At 38.0% G+C, this 7094-nt stretch overlaps 1 pseudogene; it reads left to right on the top strand.

Annotated features, from left to right (window-relative positions):
• The first annotated feature begins 5344 nt into the window (after nt 1-5344).
• Nucleotides 5345-6258, top strand: LOC103125535 (bisphosphoglycerate mutase-like; annotated as a pseudogene).
• The last annotated feature ends 836 nt before the right edge of the window (nt 6259-7094 follow it).

Below are 7094 nucleotides of genomic sequence, written 5' to 3'. Positions count from 1 at the left end.
CTCAGGTATTTCAGCTTTCAACTCTCTAATAACCTTGAGATAATTAGTGTTTTCTTCTAGAGTCTCATTTGTTGTTTCTGCATTTCTGGTGGCAATTCTTTAGAACTCTTTACTCAGTCCTGTGCTTATTTCCTTAACTAGTGTTTGGATGTTGACCTCATTATTTTGTGGTTCAGCCTTTGGGGGGCTTTTCAGCTGCACTCTTGTCCTGATTCATTTCTACAATATTTCATCTTGTTTATTTAAACATTTTATATAGTATGTTATGAGGGCACTCTCTCATTACTTTTCAAATTACTGATGACTATTGTTTGGATAGACTTGTGTCTAAGTAAGGTAATTAAAGATTTCACAGTTCAGGAAGTTAACAGTTGTTTCAATAGTATTTTAATCCCTGATTTGGAGCTCAGTGGCTTAAAAGCCTCTTTTGTGCTTTTTCTTCCCTATGGCTATGGGAGCTTGAGGGTTTTTTAACTATATGTATGCTTCTTAGCTTAATCACTGACTCCTGGCCAAGAGATAAATCAGGGTGTGACAGAGATAATCCAGTGGTTATGCAAAGAGACTTTCACAGCCCTACCACTATGCCATGGAGGTATAGGTCTTCTCCTGAGTTTCCTTGTTACTTCTCTGTATGCTGGTGTCAGCACTGGGCCTCCCTGCCACTGCTCCAGATTCTGAGGGTAGCAGCAATGGAGAATCAGAGTTGTATTTGGTGAGACTCTGCGGAGTCCTCTCCTCCCTTCAGCAGTCCTCTTGTTGGTGGAACAGACTGGAGGTGTGTCTCAACTGATAAATTTGCAGGACTGTTACCAGCCCCTTAATCTCTTCCTAGGCTCCTTTCTGTCCACCAGCCACACGTGTTTGCACTCACAGGTGATTTGGTGGGTTCCTGAAGTTGTTCTAGTCCTGTCTTATTTCAGTCCCAGTTGGTCTCCTTTGGTATTCCTAGTTGATCCAGGAGGGGAGAGGAGAGAAACACATTTGCTGCTGCTCTTAGCCCCGCCTCCTGAAGTCCAAACCTGAACTTCATATTTTTAAGTCCAGTTCTGTAGCCACTGTGTCACTTCCTAGGTTGCACAAATTAACTGTTTTGTTTGAAACTGACTGACAATTAAAATAAAAAACTAAAGCCGTGGTATTCAATTAAAGTACAGCTTAGAGAAAAATTCTAGCACTACCATATGTACTTTATAAAAGGAGATCTCAAATCACTCATTTCAAAATGATTACTAGAAAATTAAAAGCTTTACAAGAAGCAGAAGAAGGTCAGAAAATTAGCTCCCTTGGATTATGTGCTTTCTTTGTTCAAACATGGCTTAACCTTTAAAAAATAATAAAATGTATTGGATCTTGTCAAAGGCTTTCTCTGCATCTACCGAAATAACATGTATACCTTTATTCATAGCAGCACATTTTGTAATAGCCCAAACCAAAGCAACCTAGATGTTCAACAATAGATGTGTGGCTAAGGACATTGTGGTATATACACAAAGGAATACTGCTCAACTATTAAGAATGATGAAGGTACTTTCTTCACCAAATTTTAGATGGATTTTGTATGAATCATGGTGAGATAAGCCAAAAAGAGAAGGATAAATACGGGATAATCTCACTCATGGATGTAACCAAAGGAATAAGAACCGAAAGGGGAAAAATAAAGAAAACTTGTGCTGGTTTAGTGTGTTTCACCAAGGCAAAGGACTTTAAGGAAGGAGTCCAGGGAGGTGGTAGTAGGACGGAGATTTTAGGTCCTGGTACCTGAATTGGACCTAATTTGGAGGTAGGTGAACTTTGCAGATGCCTATCTTGATGAGTTGAGAAATTATGCCAAAAATTATATTGTAAACTATTAACCTCACAATAAGAAATAAAGAAAATAATAAACAGAAAAGTATATGTTTTTTCCTCCCTCACTTGCTTTTTTTTAAAATTTTTTATTTAAGAAAGGATTAGTGAACAAAAACATAAGGTAGGAGGGGTACAACTCCACACAATTCCCACCACCCAATCCCCATAACCCACCCCCTCCCATGGTAGCTTTCCCATTCTCTAGCCCTCTGGGAGCATGGACCCAGGGTCATTGAGGGCTGCAGAAGGTAGAAGGTCTGGCTTCTGTAATTGCTTCCCCGCTGAACATGGGCGTTGACTGGTCGGTCCATACTCCCAGTCTGCCTCTCTCTTTCCCTAGTAAGGTGTGTCTCTGGGGAAGCTGAGCTCCAGGGCACATTGGTGGGGTCTTCAATCCAGGGAAGCCTAGCCAGCATCCTGGTGGCATCTGGAACCAGGTGATTAAAAAGAGAGTTAACATATGAAGCCAAACAATTTGTTGAGCAATCATGGATCCCAAGCTTGGAATAGTGGAGAGGAAGTGTTAGGGAGGTACTCACTGCAAACTCTAGTGTACTTCTGCTTTCAGGTTCACTTGCTTTTTTTAATGTAGCGCCCAGAATGAACTCAGTGCCTTACATGTGTGCAATGCTGCTGAGCAGTCTCTTGGCTCTAATAATTCTTTTTTTAATTTAGAGAAAGGGGTAAATAGACAAGAGAAGAGAGACACCATAGCTCCACTATCCGTGAGATTCCCCAGTGTGGTTCATGGTATTCCTCTGTGGTGCCAGAGTCCAGACCCAGTATCCTGTGAATGTGAGAAGCACACTCTACCAATTTTCTCTCATCCACAAAAAATCTCCAGTAATTGGGTATAGGATTATTGATTAGTTAAAAAAAAAAAGAAAAAGAAATCACTATAGTAGTTATATTTTATCTTAAAAAAGGAATTCATATTAAATGCCTATTTTGTGCCATTTAATTTGTTAGTGATAGTATAGCTTTCTTTTTGTCTGTGTTCTTAGTGTCACATACATCTGAATGTACAGAGTACTTATATTAGGTAAACTCATACAAAAATCACATTTAAAACTAAATAGTTTTAATATCACAAATAGCTACACAGGTGATAGAGCAGATGGTTTGATGATGAGACAACTGAGAGGTAAACAGAGTAGGAAGCTCCTTTCAGCAGCCAGAGAATCAAGGAGGAGGTGGACTGTGGTTCCCGTCAAACAGGAGCTGGTATTCTTAAGGAAGTATAAGTATTTACCAGGCCAACATACATTTCTTATAGTTAATTAGTTGCTATGGTACCAAAAAATAGCATAAAATATAATTCAAATGCAGAAGCAATCAACAATCTTTTTTTTCATTTTATTTTTAATTTTATTTAAAAATGCAACTGAATTAATGGCAGGTGACGTGTTAAAGCAACATAGTGATGTTGCATTAGTATAAGATACCAATTTTTTTCCCCTTTTTGTGAACTTCTCTTACAGTGGAGAACTCCTTCCCTCCTACCTTCCCTGGAAATCATCTCCTTTGTGTCATGAAACTTTGGATGAACTTGAAGATATACTGGATAAGGTATATTGTATCAAATCAAAAGACAATACACTTTATCCAGTCCATATTTCACTCTGTTTCTTCCCTACTTCTCCTCATATATGAAGTCCTGGTTATAACTGAGATCATTCAGTATTTGTCCTTCTTCTTTTGGCTTATCTCAATTAACATATGTTCAAGTTCCATCCAAGATGACACAAAGAAGATGACTTCATCACTTTTGACAGTTAAGCAGTATTCCATCCTGTGTATATACCACAATTTGTTTTAGCAATTCATCTGATGTTGGACGTCTGGGTTGCTTTAGGTTCTGGCAATTACAAATTGTGCTGCTATGATTATAGATATACATGCATCTTTTCTGATAGACGCTTTGGGTAACTTTGCTTTGGGTAAATCTCCAGGAGAGGAATTTCTGGATATTAGGGTAGGTCCATTTCTTGTATGCTGAGAAGTCTTCAGACTGATTTCCACAATTAGACTCCCACCAGCAGTGCAGAAGTGTCCCTTCCTGATTTATGACACACGTGCAGGTGTAAAGTGGTATCTCATTGTTTTTATTTGAATTTTTCTGATGATCAGTTTTTTAGAGCACTTTTTCATATATCTGTTGACCCTCTGAACATGTCTTTCTAGGTGAAATTTCTGTTCATGTCCTTGCCCCATCTTTTAATGGGGTTGCTTTCTTTCCTCTTTCTTTCTTTCTTTCTTTCTTTCTTTCTTTCTTTCTTTCTTTCTTTCTTTATTTCTTTCTTTCTTTCTTTTTTCTTTCCTTCTCCTTCTCCTTCTCCTTCTCCTTCTCCTTCTTCTCCTTCTTCTTCTTCTTCTTCTTCTTCTTCCTCTTCTCCTCCTCCTCTTCCTCCTGTTCCTCCTCCTTTTTGTTGAGCTTATTGAGCTCTTTCTGTATTTTGGTTTTAGTCCTTTGTCTGAGATGCTTTGTATAAAGACCTTTTCCCACACTGTAGTATGTCTTAGTGTTTGGGTGGTGATACCCTTTGCTGAATAGAAGCTTTTCAGTTTGATTTAGACCTGTTGGTTATTATTTTATTGTATTTCAATCTTTGAAGGTTTTTTTGAAGCAGAGGTTGTGAAGTGTCCTGCCAATGTTTTCTTCTATGTATTTGACAGTTTCTGGCGTAATAGCCATGTTCTCCTTCAACCATGTTTTCTTCCTTTATCTGTCTAATTTGTTGAGGTTATGTAAAATATATTATATACCTAAAAGCAGATAAGATATTTGGTCTGGAATGTTCCTGTATTATATAAATTTTCTTTATTACAGAAACAATTAGAAAATATCATTTTAAAGTAATTTACTATGGCAGAGTAGGACAATTTGTTAATTAGAGAAACATTCTTAGCAAAGTGCTCACAATATTAAGCTAATATTTCTAGGATGATTAATCAGTGATGTGCAAAGTGAATAAAAGAGATATATTAGAAGGCTATTAAAGCAATTAACTTATAAGATAAGAACACCATTGACAATACTTATTACTAGTGAAATGAATGGAATGATAGAATACATGCTTAAAAGGTGATGTCTTCTTGATTAATAACATAAGTAATGTAATTTACAAATCAGTGGTCTAAAAGAAAGAAGGTTTCAATAATGACTTCAAGTTGCCTTGAATTCAGAAGGCATAGAGATATAGTAATGTCTATTATAAATAGTTATGGGTAACAAGGAATGGAGCTTGAGGGATAACTAATCTGGTAGTTACATAAAGTATAAGATAGTGATAAATACCCCGCTATAACAATGCACAGCAAGAGTGTAAATTTAAAACCTATAAAGCCTTCAAACTGGATGAGCATTTGTCAATGGGTGCATTAAACCTAATCATAGGCGCACTATATTCTGGCCCAGCTAATTAGTTTATAAAATACCTTAAATGAACAAAAATAATATGAAAGGGCTCATTAAGAATTGTTTCTGAGGAGGTGTTGCCTGCTCAAAGGCCAGGAGGACCTGAGGCTGCTAGAGAACCCTTGGCAGATGTATTGCTGCCATTGAGCATTGGCCCGTTTGAAAGTTCTGGAGAAGCTCAGTCATCAGTATGTCCAATACAAACTGACTATGTTAAGACATGGAGAGGGTGCTTGGAATAAAGAGAAACATTTTTGTATCTGGGTGAATCAGAAACTTAACAGTGAAGGCATAGAGGAAGCTTGGAACTGTGGGAAGCAACTCAAAGCTCTGAACTTCAAATTTGATCTTGTATTCAAGTCCATCCTCAGTCGGTCCTCCACACCACCTGGCTGATCCTGGAAGAACTAGGGTAGGAATGGATTCTGGTGGAAAGCTCCTGGCATCTCAGTGAGCATGAGAAGATAGCTTTGAATCACGGAGAAGAACAAGTGAGGCTCTGGAGAAGAAGTGACAATGTGACCCCATGACCAACTGATGAATCTCATCCTTACTACCACAAAATCTGCAATGACTGGAGGTACAAAGTCTGTGATGTACCTCTGAATCAGCTGCCAAAATCTGAAAACCTCAAGAATGTTCTGGAGAGACTCCTTCCGTTTTGAAATGGCAGGATTGCATCGGCGTCCTAAGTGGCAAAACCATTCTCATTTCTGCTCTCTGAAAATAGTAGTAGAGCACTCCTGAAGCATTTGGAAAGTATCTCAGATGAAGACATCATTAACATCATACTTCCTATTGGAGTACCCATTCTCCTGGAGCTAAATGAGAACCAGCATGCAGTCAGGTCTCACCAGTTCTTGGGTGGCCAAGAGGCTATTCAAGCAGCCATTTAGAAAGTAGACAATCAAGGAAAAGTGAAGCAAGCTAAAAAAAATAAGTGTTTCTCAAGTGTTAACTGGGAATACTTTTCAAAAATGATAGCATAATGTGTGTTTTGGGTGCTGATATTTCTCTTCTGATTTTTCCAGACTTTATTAGTGCTACACTGTGAGGGATAGGACTCTTGTAGATGATGACTTCTCTTGATCCTGATAAAGGATCACGACTGTTCTTGTCACAAGATTTGTGAGTCAACTTTCCTTTTCCTTTAACCAGAGCACTCTTCAGCTCTGGCTTATGGTGGTGTGAGGGATTGAACCTGGGACTTTGGAGGCATGAGAGTCTGTTTGCATAACCATTGTGCTATCTACCCTCCGCCCCTGAGTCAACTTTCCTATTAGTCCTATTTGCAGTAGTCACTAAACTTATAAGCAGGAGGCATTATTCAGGGCCTTGAGTTTCTAAGATGGGGAAGTAGCAAGTGGAGGTGAAGTTTAAGGTACAGTCACCATTAACAGTCACTACTTTATTCTTTGAGTAAGTAGTTTACTTTGTATTTAAGACTTTATGGGATATTAGTAGGAGATATTAGATAATCAGTTATACTTGAGTATTTATTATTTGTCTTTTCATTTAGGAAAATGGATGTTTTGACAATTAAGACCACAGGCCCATTAAGTGGGAGAGTCACAAATAGCTTCCTCCATGATTGTCAATGATGAACAACAAGGTCCACTTACCTTGGCACTAGTCTAGAGATTTTTTTGTTTTTGTTTGTTTTGTTTGACATTTGGAAGTATTTCTCTCTGACTGCTAGAATCAGCAGCTAGAATCAGCAGCAGATACATAACAATAACTGTTCTCTTTCGTTTGGGGGATTTTCATCTTTGAGTACTTAATTAGCTTAAAAATAAAGTTCTGTATTCAAAAATTTTAAAAAAGA

This window comes from Erinaceus europaeus, chromosome 9 (assembly GCF_950295315.1).
Source record: "Erinaceus europaeus chromosome 9, mEriEur2.1, whole genome shotgun sequence".
NCBI lineage: Eukaryota > Metazoa > Chordata > Mammalia > Eulipotyphla > Erinaceidae > Erinaceus > Erinaceus europaeus.
This window is presented reverse-complemented; position numbering and strand designations above follow the sequence as displayed.